The 15025-nt window shown below is 27.1% G+C and overlaps 2 pseudogenes; one reads left to right on the forward strand and one right to left on the reverse strand.

Moving 5' to 3' along the window:
- Positions 1–1714, forward strand: LOC126301267 (NADH-ubiquinone oxidoreductase chain 5-like; annotated as a pseudogene).
- Positions 1715–2709: 995 nt separating this feature from the next.
- Positions 2710–15025, reverse strand: part of LOC126301305 (NADH-ubiquinone oxidoreductase chain 5-like) — a 44556-nt pseudogene continuing 32240 nt past the window's right edge.

The raw sequence follows: 15025 nt of genomic DNA on the forward strand, positions 1-15025 counted from the left end.
TCTATTTGTTCTTTGAGTTTTTTTTCTTTGTTTATTTCGAGAACTATAATTTTTATTTTAGATATTTATTATTTAATAATTGATTATAGAGTTTTTGTTGAGTGAGAGCTTTTCAATTTAAATGGTTCTATAGTTGTTATAACTTTAATTTTGGATTGAATATCTCTTATTTTTATATCTTTTGTTATATATATTTCTTCTTTGGTTATTTATTATAGAGAGGATTATATATCTGGTGAAAAGAATATAAATCGTTTTATTATTATTGTTTTAATATTTATTCTTTCTATAGGTTTTTTAATTATTAGTCCTAATTTAATTAGAATTTTATTAGGTTGAGATGGTTTAGGTTTAGTTTCTTATTGTTTAGTTATTTATTATCAAAATGTAAAATCTTATAGTGCTGGTATATTAACTGCACTTTCTAATCGTATTGGTGATGTTGCTATTTTAATTTCTATTGCATGAATGTTAAATTTTGGTGGTTGAAATTATATTTATTATTATGATTTTATTTCTAATTCTTTTGAAATACAGCTCATTACTATATTAATTGTTTTAGCAGCAATAACTAAGAGAGCTCAGATTCCTTTCTCTTCATGACTTCCTGCTGCTATAGCAGCTCCTACTCCTGTTTCTGCTTTAGTTCATTCTTCTACTCTTGTTACTGCTGGTGTTTATTTATTAATTCGTTTTAGACCAATATTGGATACTTATAATTGTGGTTGATTTTTACTTTTAATTGGTTGTGTAACTATATTTATGGCTGGATTGGGCGCTAATTTTGAGTTTGATTTAAAGAAGATTATTGCTCTTTCTACTTTAAGACAACTTGGTTTAATAATAAGAATTTTGTGCTATAGGTTATCCAAAGCTTGCATTTTTTCATTTATTGGCTCATGCTTTATTTAAGGCATTATTATTTATATGTGCAGGTTCAATAATTCATAATTTGAAGGATTCTCAGGATATTCGTTTTATAGGATCAATTGTTAATTTCATACCTTTAACTTCAGTTTGTTTTAATGTTTCTAGTTTATCTTTGTGTGGAATACCTTTTTTAGCGGGATTTTATTCAAAGGATTTAATTCTTGAGATGGTTTGTTTAAGATGAATTAATTGTTTAATTTTTTTTCTTTATTTTTTTTCTGCTGGTTTAACTGCTTCTTATTCTTTTCGTTTGTTTTATTATTCAATATCTGGTGATAATAATTTTTATTCTAGATTTTCTTTTGATGATAAGGGTTATTATATTTCATTTGGAATAATTGGTCTATTGTTTGTTGCTGTTTTTGGTGGTAGTCTTTTATCTTGATTAATTTTTCCTATTCCTCATGTGATTGCTTTACCTTATTATTTAAAGTTTTTAACTATTACAGTTGTTATTTTAGGTGCTTATTTAGGTTATCTTATTTCTAATTTTGATTTTTCTCATAATTTATTTTCTTTAAGTATACTTTCTTTTGTTAGATTTGCTGGTTCTATATGATTTATACCTTTTCTTTCAACTAAGTTTATTAGATATATTCCTTTAAAAATAGGTTATTATTCATCTAAGTCATTTGATTATGGTTGAGGTGAATTACTTGGTGGTCAAGGTTTATATAGATTATTTATTTATTTAATTGGTTATATTCAAGGTTGATATGATTCTAATTTCAAGATTTATCTTTTAACTTTTATTTTTTGAATATTTATTTTGGTAATATTGTTTTTCGTTTACTTAAATAGCTTATAATTAGAGCGTGACACTGAAGATGTTAAGGAAGTATTTTTACTTTTAAGTATTTATAAATATAGATATATTATTTTTACAGTGAAAATGTAATGTTTTATTTAAACTATATAAATTTTAGAAATGTTAATGGAGTTTAACCGCTAATATAAAAAGTTAGCAGCTTTCATATTGGCTTTACATTTCCTTAATTGGAACTATTATAGTTCAATTATATTATTAACAGTAATACGCCTCTTTTTGGCTTCAATTAATAAGAATAAGGGTAGTACATACCAATCTTCCAGGTCGAAACTGACTGCAATATTTCGCTTCTTATTCTATTTAAGGTTGATTGATAATATCAATACTTTTTGAATGCAACCCAAATGTTATATTTAACTACAACCCTTTATTCTGCTCATTGTAATGCTCCTTGGTTTCATTCATGGTATAGTCCTCCTAATAGAACTAGAATAAAAAATATTGTTGATACTGTTCAGATTATAATGTCTGAAGTTTTAAAAATAATTACAATTGGTAGAATTAGTGCAATTTCTACATCAAAAATTAAAAAGATTACTGCGATTAGGAAGAATCGTATTGAGAATGGTATTCGTGCTGATCTTTTTGGATCAAACCCACATTAGAATGGTGATCTTTTTTCTCGATCATTAATTAATTTTTTTGATAGTGTTGTTGCCAGGATTATAACAATTATTGGAATAATAAATCTAATGAAAACTCTTGTTGATAGAATTAGAATTGTTTTTCTTGATTTATATCAAGCTTTCTGATTGGAAGTCAAATGTACTATTTATACTAGAAAAACAATTATCTACCTCATCAATAAATAGAGATATATAAGAATAATCATACTACGTCTACGAAGTGTCAGTATCATGCTGCTGCTTCAAATCCAAAGTGATGTCTTGGTGAAAATTGATTTATTGAGTGTCGAAGTAGACATGTTGATAAAAAGATTGTTCCAATAATTACGTGTAAACCATGGAATCCTGTTGCAACAAAGAATGTTGATCCATAAACTGCATCTGCAATGGTAAAAGGTGCTTCTCAATATTCATATGCTTGAAGTATTGTAAAGTATAGTCCTAATAACACTGTGAAGAATAATCCTTGTAGTGCTTGAGTATGATTAGATTCCATTAAACTATGATGTGCTCATGTTACTGTTACTCCTGATGCTAAAAGAATAGCTGTATTAAGTAATGGAATTTGTATAGGGTTAAAGGGTTGAATTCCTATTGGATATAAATAATTATATTAATTATAATATTTTATATTTAAATTAATAATTTTATTTATTATATCCAATTATAATTATATTAAATATTAAATTACATATTATTATATATATTATATTATAATAACCTATTTTAAGCTAAAAACATAAGTAGCTATAATCCTAGGTAAATAATTGCATTAACATAATCAATTGATAATGGTAAGATGAACTTATAATACTTTAATTTCAATTAAATGTAATATTTTAATATAAATTATTTATTATATATATATATATATATATATATATATAAAAATAAAATGAGCAGGATAAATTAATCCTAATTAAACAAAATAATACATAAAAGAATTCCAAAAAAAAACTTTCGATTTATATATTAAATAAATGAAGTGCCTGATTAAAGGGTTACCTTGATAGGGTAAATAAAGTAAATAAAATTACCTTCATTAAAATTACATAAGATAGAATTAAACTACCTCCTTTAGTATCAAAAACTAACGTGCATCATACACCTTAATGTAAAAAGGTAAGCTAAACAAGCTAATGGGTTCATACCCCATTTATAGAGGTATCAATCCTCTCCTTTTTAATGACCAACAACTCTACAAAACTTCTCTTCCTATCAACATTAATGATAGGAACGATCCTGTCCATTTCATCAAATTCCTGATTTGGGGTTTGAATAGGACTTGAGATCAACTTACTTTCATTTATTCCGCTCCTAACAAGAAATAAAAATATAATAATAAATGAATCATCAATTAAATATTTTATTGTCCAAGCAATAGCATCGACAATATTATTATTTTCAATTTTGCTGATTCAAATAAAATATCCCATGGGATGGGAAACAGAATTTATCCCATCAATAATAATTAGATCTAGACTATTATTAAAGATTGGAGCTGCACCTTTCCATTTCTGATTTCCAGAAGTTATAGGAGCATCAAGATGAAATAATTGTTTAACATTAATAACATGACAAAAAATCGCCCCAATAATGGTCTTATCTTATTGTATTCAATTAAGAACTTTTATTTGAACAATTATTATCTTAAGAATTATTATTGGGGCAATAGGAGGTTTAAATCAAACATCCTTACGACAACTTTTAGCATATTCATCAATCAGACATCTAGGTTGAATAATTAGATCATTAACAGTCAGAGAAAACATCTGAGAACTATACTTCATTATTTACTCACTATTAAGATTAATTATAGTTTTATTATTTAAGCAAATAAATTTATTTTTCATAAATCAAATTTATTCAGCCAGAAATATAAAAACCGAAATTAAATTCATAATATTCTTATCTTTATTATCTTTAGGTGGACTACCACCATTCCTTGGATTCTTACCAAAATGAATTGTAATACAATCATTAATAGAAAACAATATAACAACTGTTATAACTATTATAGTTGTATTAACTACAATTACACTCTACTACTATATACGTATTTGATTCTCAGCTCTAATTATATCATACACAGAAAATTCGTGATCTATAAAGATAAAGTCCCAAAAATCAAGAATCATTCTTCCCATAACAGTAATAATTTCAACAATAGGATTGATTTCAACATCAACCTTAATTTCATTATACTAAGGACTTAAGTTAATCAAACTAATAACCTTCAAAGTTATAATTAAAAGAATAATCTTTTAGGCCTTAGTAAAATTTTACACCTCTAGAATTGCAGTCTAGAATCATAATTGAATATAAGACCTAAATATGATAAGAGAGAAAACATCTCATAAGTAGATTTACAGTCTACCACCTAAAATTCAGCCATCTTACCGCAAAAATGATTATTCTCAACAAACCATAAGGACATTGGTACTTTATACTTCATATTTGGAGCATGAGCAGGAATAGTAGGAACATCAATAAGAATACTTATTCGTGCTGAACTTGGCCAACCCGGATCTCTAATTGGGGATGACCAGATTTATAATGTTATTATTACAGCTCACGCATTCGTAATAATTTTCTTTATAGTAATACCTATTATAATTGGTGGATTTGGTAATTGACTTGTTCCACTAATAATTGGTGCACCAGATATAGCATTTCCACGAATAAATAATATAAGTTTTTGATTACTACCACCTTCACTAACCCTTCTTCTTACATCTTCTATAGTAGATAATGGTGCTGGTACAGGATGAACAGTTTACTCTCCTCTAGCAGGAGCTATTGCACACGGGGGTGCATCTGTAGATCTAGCTATTTTTTCACTGCACTTAGCAGGTGTATCATCTATTCTTGGTGCAGTGAATTTCATTACAACAGCAATTAATATACGATCAGGAAGTATAACTTTAGATCAAACACCTTTATTTGTATGATCTGTAGCTATTACAGCATTACTTCTCCTTCTTTCACTTCCAGTTTTAGCAGGAGCTATTACTATATTATTAACAGATCGAAATTTAAATACATCATTCTTTGACCCTGCAGGAGGGGGTGACCCAATTCTATATCAACATCTATTTTGATTCTTTGGACACCCAGAAGTTTATATTTTAATTCTACCGGGGTTCGGAATTATTTCACATATTGTATGTCAAGAAAGAGGAAAAATTGAATAATTTGGAACATTAGGTATAATTTATGCTATACTATCAATTGGACTAATAGGATTTATTGTATGAGCACATCATATATTTACAGTAGGAATGGATGTTGACACACGAGCATATTTTACATCAGCAACAATAATTATTGCTGTACCTACAGGAATTAAGGTATTTAGATGATTAGCTACATTATATGGAACTAAATTCAAGTTCAATCCACCATTATTATGAGCTCTAGGATTTATTTTCCTATTTACAATTGGTGGATTAACAGGATTAGTATTAGCAAATTCATCACTTGATATTGTATTACATGATACATATTATGTAGTAGCCCACTTTCATTATGTATTATCTATAGGAGCAGTATTTGCAATTATAGGAGGTGTCATTCAATGATATCCACTATTTACAGGATTAACTATAAATAATACATGATTAAAAATCCAATTTACAATTATATTCATTGGAGTAAATTTAACATTCTTTCCTCAACACTTCCTAGGATTAGCAGGAATACCTCGACGATACTCTGACTACCCAGACGCATATACATCATGAAACGTAGTATCAAGAATTGGGTCTACAATTTCTATTGTAGGAATCATTATATTCATTGTAATTATATGAGAAAGAATGATTACAAACCGAGCAATTATATTTAGAGCTAACATAAGAAGATCAACAGAATGACTACAAAATAACCCTCCTGCAGAACATAGTTACTCAGAATTACCATTAATCTCTAGATTCTAATATGGCAGATTAGTGCAGTAGATTTAAGCTCTACAAATAAAGGTTTGACCTTTTATTAGAAAATATTTATTAATGGCAACATGATCAAATTTATCTCTTCAAGATGGAGCTTCACCATTAATGGAGCAATTATCATTCTTTCATGATCATACTATGGTCGTATTATTATTAATTACAGTAATTGTAGGTTATGCCCTAAGTTATATATTATTTATTGCCTATACTAACCGTAATATACTTCATGGACATTTAATTGAAACAATCTGAACAGCTTTACCAGCAATTACATTAATTTTTATTGCCCTTCCATCATTACGACTATTATATTTACTTGATGATTCAGTAGATGCAATAATTACAATTAAAACCATTGGACGACAATGATATTGAAGATATGAATATTCAGACTTCAGAGACGTAGAATTTGACACTTATATAACACCAGAACAAGACCTAGAAAATGATGGATTCCGACTACTAGATGTTGATAACCGAACAATCCTACCAATAAATACAGAAGTACGAGTATTAACAAGAGCATCAGATGTTCTACACTCATGAGCAGTTCCTGCATTAGGGGTTAAAATTGATGCAACGCCAGGTCGGTTAAATCAAGGAACATTCACAATAAATCGACCTTGATTATTCTTTGGACAATGCTCAGAAATCTGTGGAGCAAACCACAGATTTATACCAATTGTAATTGAAAGAACTTCAGTAAATTTATTTATTAAGTGATTATCTAAGATAATTTAAGGAGTTAGTTAAAATAAATAACATTAGAGTGTCAATCTAAAGTAACTAAAAAAAATTAGTACACCTTGAAATTCATCAGATGACTGAAAGTAAGTAATGGTCTCTTAAACCAAATAATAGTAAATTAACGACTACTTCTGATGGGGAAATTATATCCAAATCCCTCAAATATCCCCTCTTATATGATTCTCACTATTCATTATATTTTCAGCTACATTAATCTTGTTTAATCAAATAAACTTCTTCTCATTTAAACCTAACCTTATTAAAAGAGCAGAAAAAGGAACAATTGAAATAAAAAACTTAAATTGAAAATGATAACAAATCTATTCTCAACATTTGACCCATCAACTAACATCTTTAATTTATCATTAAATTGAACTAGAACATTTCTAGGACTATTATTAATCCCATCACTATTTTGACTTACACCATCACGAATTAACATTATCTGAAATAAACTAAATTTAACCTTACATAATGAATTTAAAACACTTCTTGGACCAAAATCATTTAATGGAACAACATTCATTTTCATCTCAATTTTTATTATAATATTATTTAACAATTTCATAGGATTATTCCCTTATATTTTTACTAGAACAAGACATTTAGCATTAACATTTGCAATTGCCCTACCTATATGGCTAAGATTTATATTATTTGGATGAATTAACCATACTAATCATATATTTACACACCTTGTACCACAAGGTACACCGCCTGCATTAATATCATTTATAGTACTAATTGAAACAATTAGTAATGTTATTCGACCAGGTACATTAGCAGTACGGTTGGCAGCAAATATAATTGCAGGACACTTATTATTAACCTTATTAGGAAACACAGGACCATCTATAGCAATAAACTTAATCTCATTACTAATTATTGGACAAATACTTCTATTAATTCTAGAATCAGCAGTAGCAATAATTCAAGCCTATGTTTTCTCAATTCTAAGAACTCTATATTCTAGAGAAGTATATTAAACCTATGTTAACAACTCACTCAAACCACCCATTCCACTTAGTAGACTATAGACCTTGACCATTAACAGGAGCAATTGGAGCAATAGTCCTAGTATCAGGACTAGCAAAATGATTCCACCTATTTAATATTAACTTATTCATAATTGGATTTGGAATTACCCTACTAACTATAATTCAATGATGACGAGATGTAGTACGAGAAGGAACATATCAAGGATTACATACAGGATTTGTATCAATTGGATTACGATGAGGAATAATTTTATTTATTGCATCAGAGGTATTATTTTTCGTTTCTTTTTTTTGAGCATTCTTTAGAAGAAGATTAGCACCAACAATTGAACTAGGAATACTATGACCTCCAATAGGAATTCAACCCTTTAACCCTATACAAATTCCATTACTTAATACAGCTATTCTTTTAGCATCAGGAGTAACAGTAACATGAGCACATCATAGTTTAATGGAATCTAATCATACTCAAGCACTACAAGGATTATTCTTCACAGTGTTATTAGGACTATACTTTACAATACTTCAAGCATATGAATATTGAGAAGCACCTTTTACCATTGCAGATGCAGTTTATGGATCAACATTCTTTGTTGCAACAGGATTCCATGGTTTACACGTAATTATTGGAACAATCTTTTTATCAACATGTCTACTTCGACACTCAATAAATCAATTTTCACCAAGACATCACTTTGGATTTGAAGCAGCAGCATGATACTGACACTTCGTAGACGTAGTATGATTATTCTTATATATCTCTATTTATTGATGAGGTAGATAATTGTTTTTCTAGTATAAATAGTACATTTGACTTCCAATCAGAAAGCTTGATATAAATCAAGAAAAACAATTCTAATTCTATCAACAAGAGTTTTCATTAGATTTATTATTCCAATAATTGTTATAATCCTGGCAACAACACTATCAAAAAAATTAATTAATGATCGAGAAAAAAGATCACCATTTGAATGTGGGTTTGATCCAAAAAGATCAGCACGAATACCATTCTCAATACGATTCTTCCTAATCGCAGTAATCTTTTTAATTTTTGATGTAGAAATTGCACTAATTCTACCAATTGTAATTATTTTTAAAACTTCAGACATTATAATCTGAACAGTATCAACAATATTTTTTATTCTAGTTCTATTAGGAGGACTATACCATGAATGAAACCAAGGAGCATTACAATGAGCAGAATAAAGGGTTGTAGTTAAATATAACATTTGGGTTGCATTCAAAAAGTATTGATATTATCAATCAACCTTAAATAGAATAAGAAGCGAAATATTGCAGTCAGTTTCGACCTGGAAGATTGGTATGTACTACCCTTATTCTTATTAATTGAAGCCAAAAAGAGGCGTATTACTGTTAATAATATAATTGAACTATAATAGTTCCAATTAAGGAAATGTAAAGCCAATATGAAAGCTGCTAACATTTTATATTAGCGGTTAAACTCCGTTAACATTTCTAAAATTTATATAGTTTAAATAAAACATTACATTTTCACTGTAAAAATAATATATCTATATTTATAAATACTTAAAAGTAAAAATACTTCCTTAACATCTTCAGTGTCACGCTCTAATTATAAGCTATTTAAGTAAACGAAAAACAATATTACCAAAATAAATATTCAAAAAATAAAAGTTAAAAGATAAATCTTGAAATTAGAATCATATCAACCTTGAATATAACCAATTAAATAATAAATAATCTATATAAACCTTGACCACCAAGTAATTCACCTCAACCATAATCAAATGACTTAGATGAATAATAACCTATTTTTAAAGGAATACATCTAATAAACTTAGTTGAAAGAAAAGGTATAAATCATATAGAACCAGCAAATCTAACAAAAGAAAGTATACTTAAAGAAAATAAATTATGAGAAAAATCAAAATTAGAAATAAGATAACCTAAATAAGCACCTAAAATAACAACTGTAATAGTTAAAAACTTTAAATAATAAGGTAAAGCAATCACATGAGGAATAGGAAAAATTAATCAAGATAAAAGACTACCACCAAAAACAGCAACAAACAATAGACCAATTATTCCAAATGAAATATAATAACCCTTATCATCAAAAGAAAATCTAGAATAAAAATTATTATCACCAGATATTGAATAATAAAACAAACGAAAAGAATAAGAAGCAGTTAAACCAGTAGAAAAAAAATAAAGAAAAAAAATTAAACAATTAATTCATCTTAAACAAACCATCAAACCATCATTACGACTATTATATTTACTTGATGATTCAGTAGATGCAATAATTACAATTAAAACCATTGGACGACAATGATATTGAAGATATGAATATTCAGACTTCAGAGACGTAGAATTTGACACTTATATAACACCAGAACAAGACCTAGAAAATGATGGATTCCGACTACTAGATGTAGATAACCGAACAATCCTACCAATAAATACAGAAGTACGAGTATTAACAAGAGCATCAGATGTTCTACACTCATGAGCAGTTCCTGCATTAGGGGTTAAAATTGATGCAACGCCAGGTCGGTTAAATCAAGGAACATTCACAATAAATCGACCTGGATTATTCTTTGGACAATGCTCAGAAATCTGTGGAGCAAACCACAGATTTATACCAATTGTAATTGAAAGAACTTCAGTAAATTTATTTATTAAGTGATTATCTAAGATAATTTAAGGAGTTAGTTAAAATAAATAACATTAGAGTGTCAATCTAAAGTAACTAAAAAAAATTAGTACACCTTGAAATTCATCAGATGACTGAAAGTAAGTAATGGTCTCTTAAACCAAATGATAGTAAATTAACGACTACTTCTGATGGGGAAATTATATCCAAATCCCTCAAATATCCCCTCTTATATGATTCTCACTATTCATTATATTTTCAGCTACATTAATCTTGTTTAATCAAATAAACTTCTTCTCATTTAAACCTAACCTTATTAAAAGAGCAGAAAAAGGAACAATTGAAATAAAAAACTTAAATTGAAAATGATAACAAATCTATTCTCAACATTTGACCCATCAACTAACATCTTTAATTTATCATTAAATTGAACTAGAACATTTCTAGGACTATTATTAATCCCATCACTATTTTGACTTACACCATCACGAATTAACATTATCTGAAATAAACTAAATTTAACCTTACATAATGAATTTAACACATTTCTTGGACCAAAATCATTTAATGGAACAACATTCATTTTCATCTCAATTTTTATTATAATATTATTTAACAATTCCATAGGATTATTCCCTTATATTTTTACTAGAACAAGACATTTAGCATTAACATTTGCAATTGCCCTACCTATATGGCTAAGATTTATATTATTTGGATGAATTAACCATGCTAATCATATATTTATTATATTATTTAATCTTTCTTTATTTATTAGTGAAAAGAAAGATTAAATAAGAAAGAATATAATACATTTATTGCTATACATGTACCATATTAATCTTTAATTATATATAATAGAGAAGTTGTTGTGGTCATACATAGGGGCGTTTCTTTTTTTTTGTTAATGTTTGTGGTTTTTTTTCTTTTTTTTTCTTTAAATATTTGAATCTTTTATTTTTTCCTGAATTAATAGATTTAAAATTTTCTAATTTTTTTTTTAAAAGTTTTATTCTTGCTTGTTTATTCACTTTTTCTTTGTATTATATGTAAGTTTTGTTAGACTAAATGTTCTTTTTGCAGTAATTTGATTTAATTATCAAGTGATTTTGGATTTAGCAATTGATTTAGTATCGGCATAATTCGTGCCAGCAGCCGCGGTTATACGATTGATACAAGTGAATATTATTGGTTAAAACAGTTGTTTATATTATTAGGGTTGAAATATAAATTTGTAAGGTCAAATGTTAAAATTTATTTGTGGCCCTTTTTATGAATCTGTGAAATTTAAATAATAAACTAGGATTAGATACCCTATTATTTTAAATGTTAATTATATTTACCAGGGTACTATTAGTTAAGGTCTTTAAACCCAAAGAATTTGGCGGTATCTCATTCCATTCAGAGGAACCTACCCCATGATTGATAATACACGATTTACTCTACTTAATTTATTTGTTTGTATATCTCCGTTATCAGAGAATCTTTTTAGAGTTATAATTCTCAAGATTTATAATTATAAAATATTTCAGGTCAAGGTGCAGCTTATAGTTAAGAGGAGGTGGGTTACAATAGATTTTTGTTTATAACGGATTTGATAGTGAAATACTGTTAATGAAGGTGGATTTGATAGTAATTTAATTTATTTAATTTAACTGATATTGGCTCTGAGATGTGTACACATCGCCCGTCGCTCTCATTATTGATTATTCTATTTTATTTTAAAGTAGCTTCAATTTAGATGAGATAAGTCGTAACATAGTAGATGTACTGGAAAGTGTATCTAGGAAGAGTTTCAAGATATAACTTATTAGTAAAGTGTTTCATTTACACTGAAAATTTTTCTGTGCAAATCAGGATATCTTGATTATTTATTTTATTATATTAATTTTTTGTTTATTTAATTATTTAATATAAATAATTTTATTGTATTTTTGTCTTAGTATATTTTATAGAATTGATTTTTTAAATTATAGTTTATTGGTAATGTAAGTGTTTTATGAAATATTATTTTAAATTTTTTTAAGTAGATTTTATTTATTGTACCTTTTGTATCAGGGTATATCAAAATTTTAGTATTTATTTTACTTGTCTCGATTTGGGTTGATTTATAAATAATTTATAGTTAATGTATCATTATTATTATTAAATTATTTATAGAAATGAGATGTTAATCGTTTCCCAAGATATCTAGTTTCTTAAGAAAAAATTTAATTTTTTAAAGTTATTTGTTTTTATTTAATTTTTAAGTAAAAATATTAACTTATTTATTCTTTAAGGGATAAGCTTTGAAGTTAATAACCTATAATTTATTTTATAGAAATATAATAGTAAGCTTTAAACCAGCTATCTTTAAGATTACGTTTTAGTTCATTATTTTTTATTTTGATTTTATAAATATTTTAGGTTTTTTATTAAGATTATTAATTTAATTTTAAAATTTTTGTAATAATGATAGAATTAGTATATTTATTTGTATGAAATTTTTACCTTGTGAACTTATTATAAGGAACTAGGCAAAATTGATTTCCGCCTGTTTATCAAAAACATGTCCTCTTGTTTATATTTTGAGGTCTGGCCTGCTCACTGAGCGTATTTTTAAAGAGCCGCGGTATTTTGACCGTGCAAAGGTAGCATAATCATTAGTCTCTTAATTAGTGGCTGGAATGAATGGCTTGACGAGAAATCAACTGTCTCTTAATAAATTTTTGAATTTAACTTTTGAGTCAAAAGGCTTAAATTCTTCTTTAGGACGAGAAGACCCTATAGAGCTTGACATTTTACTTTTATATAGTTTTTTGTTTGTCTTTCTATATTTAATGATGATGTTTTGTTGGGGTGACATGAAGAATAGATAAACTCTTCATTATTATATCATTTATTTATGTTTGTTATTTTGATCCATAATTTATGATCATAAGATTAAGTTACCTTAGGGATAACAGCATAATTGTTTTTGAGAGCTCATATCGACAAAGCAGATTGCGACCTCGATGTTGGATTAAGAAAAATTTTGGGTGCTGGAGCCCAATGATTAGGTCTGTTCGACCTTTAAATTCTTACATGATCTGAGTTCAGACCGGCGTGAGCCAGGTCGGTTTCTATCCTAAGATTGTTAATCCATATTAGTACGAAAGGACCATATGGTTAAAATATTTTTTGTTATATTGATTAATATTAATTTATTTACTATTTTGACAGATTAATGTGTTGAATTTAGAATTCATTTATGTAGATTTTTTCTACAAATAGTATTGATACTTTATGATTTATTTATATTTATTTTGAATTTTCTTTTATTGGTTATTTGTGTTTTAATTAGTGTTGCCTTTTTAACTTTATTAGAGCGTAAGGTTTTAGGTTATATTCAGATTCGAAAGGGTCCAAATAAGGTAGGTTTTGTTGGAATTCCTCAGCCATTTAGAGATGCTATTAAGTTAATTTGTAAGGAGCAGCCAATTCCTATTATATCTAATTACCTACTTTATTATTTTTCCCCTGTTTTTAATTTAATGATTTCTTTAGCCGTTTGAGTAATTTTTCCTTATTTAACTTATATGTGTTCTTTTTCTTATGGATTTTTATTCTTTTTATGTTGTACTAGATTAGGTGTTTATACTGTTATAATTGCTGGTTGATCTTCTAATTCAAATTATTCATTATTAGGTTCTCTTCGTTCTGTTGCTCAAACAATTTCTTATGAAGTTAGTTTAGCTTTAATTTTATTGTCTTTAATTATTTTAATTGGTAGTTTTAATATGTTTGATTTTATAAACTATCAGCTTTATTGTTGATTTATTATTATTTCTTTTCCTTTAGCTTTAGCTTGTTTTGCTTCTTGCTTAGCTGAAACTAATCGTACTCCTTTTGATTTTGCTGAAGGGGAATCTGAGTTAGTTTCAGGATTTAATATTGAGTATGGTGCGGGTGGTTTTACTTTAATTTTTTTAGCTGAATATACTAGAATTGTCTTCATAAGAATGTTATTGGCTTTAATTTTTTTGGCGGTGATTTTTATTCTTTTATATTTTTTATTAAGCTTGCTATTATATCTTTTGGTTTTATTTGGGTTCGTGGAACATTACCACTGTTCCGTTATGATAAATTAATGTACTTAGCTTGAAAAAGTTTTTTACCTTGATCTTTGAATTTTTTTTATTTTCTTTGTTGGTTTAAAGATTTTATTTATCTCATTTGTTTAGTGAAATTTTTTGAGAAAATTTAATAGAAGAGTTAAACTTCTAATTTTATGTTTTCAAAACATATGCTTTTCCTAAGCTAATTAACTTTATTCCTTAATTAAT

The sequence above is a fragment of the Schistocerca gregaria genome, unplaced genomic scaffold (genome assembly GCF_023897955.1).
Source record: "Schistocerca gregaria isolate iqSchGreg1 unplaced genomic scaffold, iqSchGreg1.2 ptg000066l, whole genome shotgun sequence".
Lineage (NCBI taxonomy): Eukaryota > Metazoa > Arthropoda > Insecta > Orthoptera > Acrididae > Schistocerca > Schistocerca gregaria.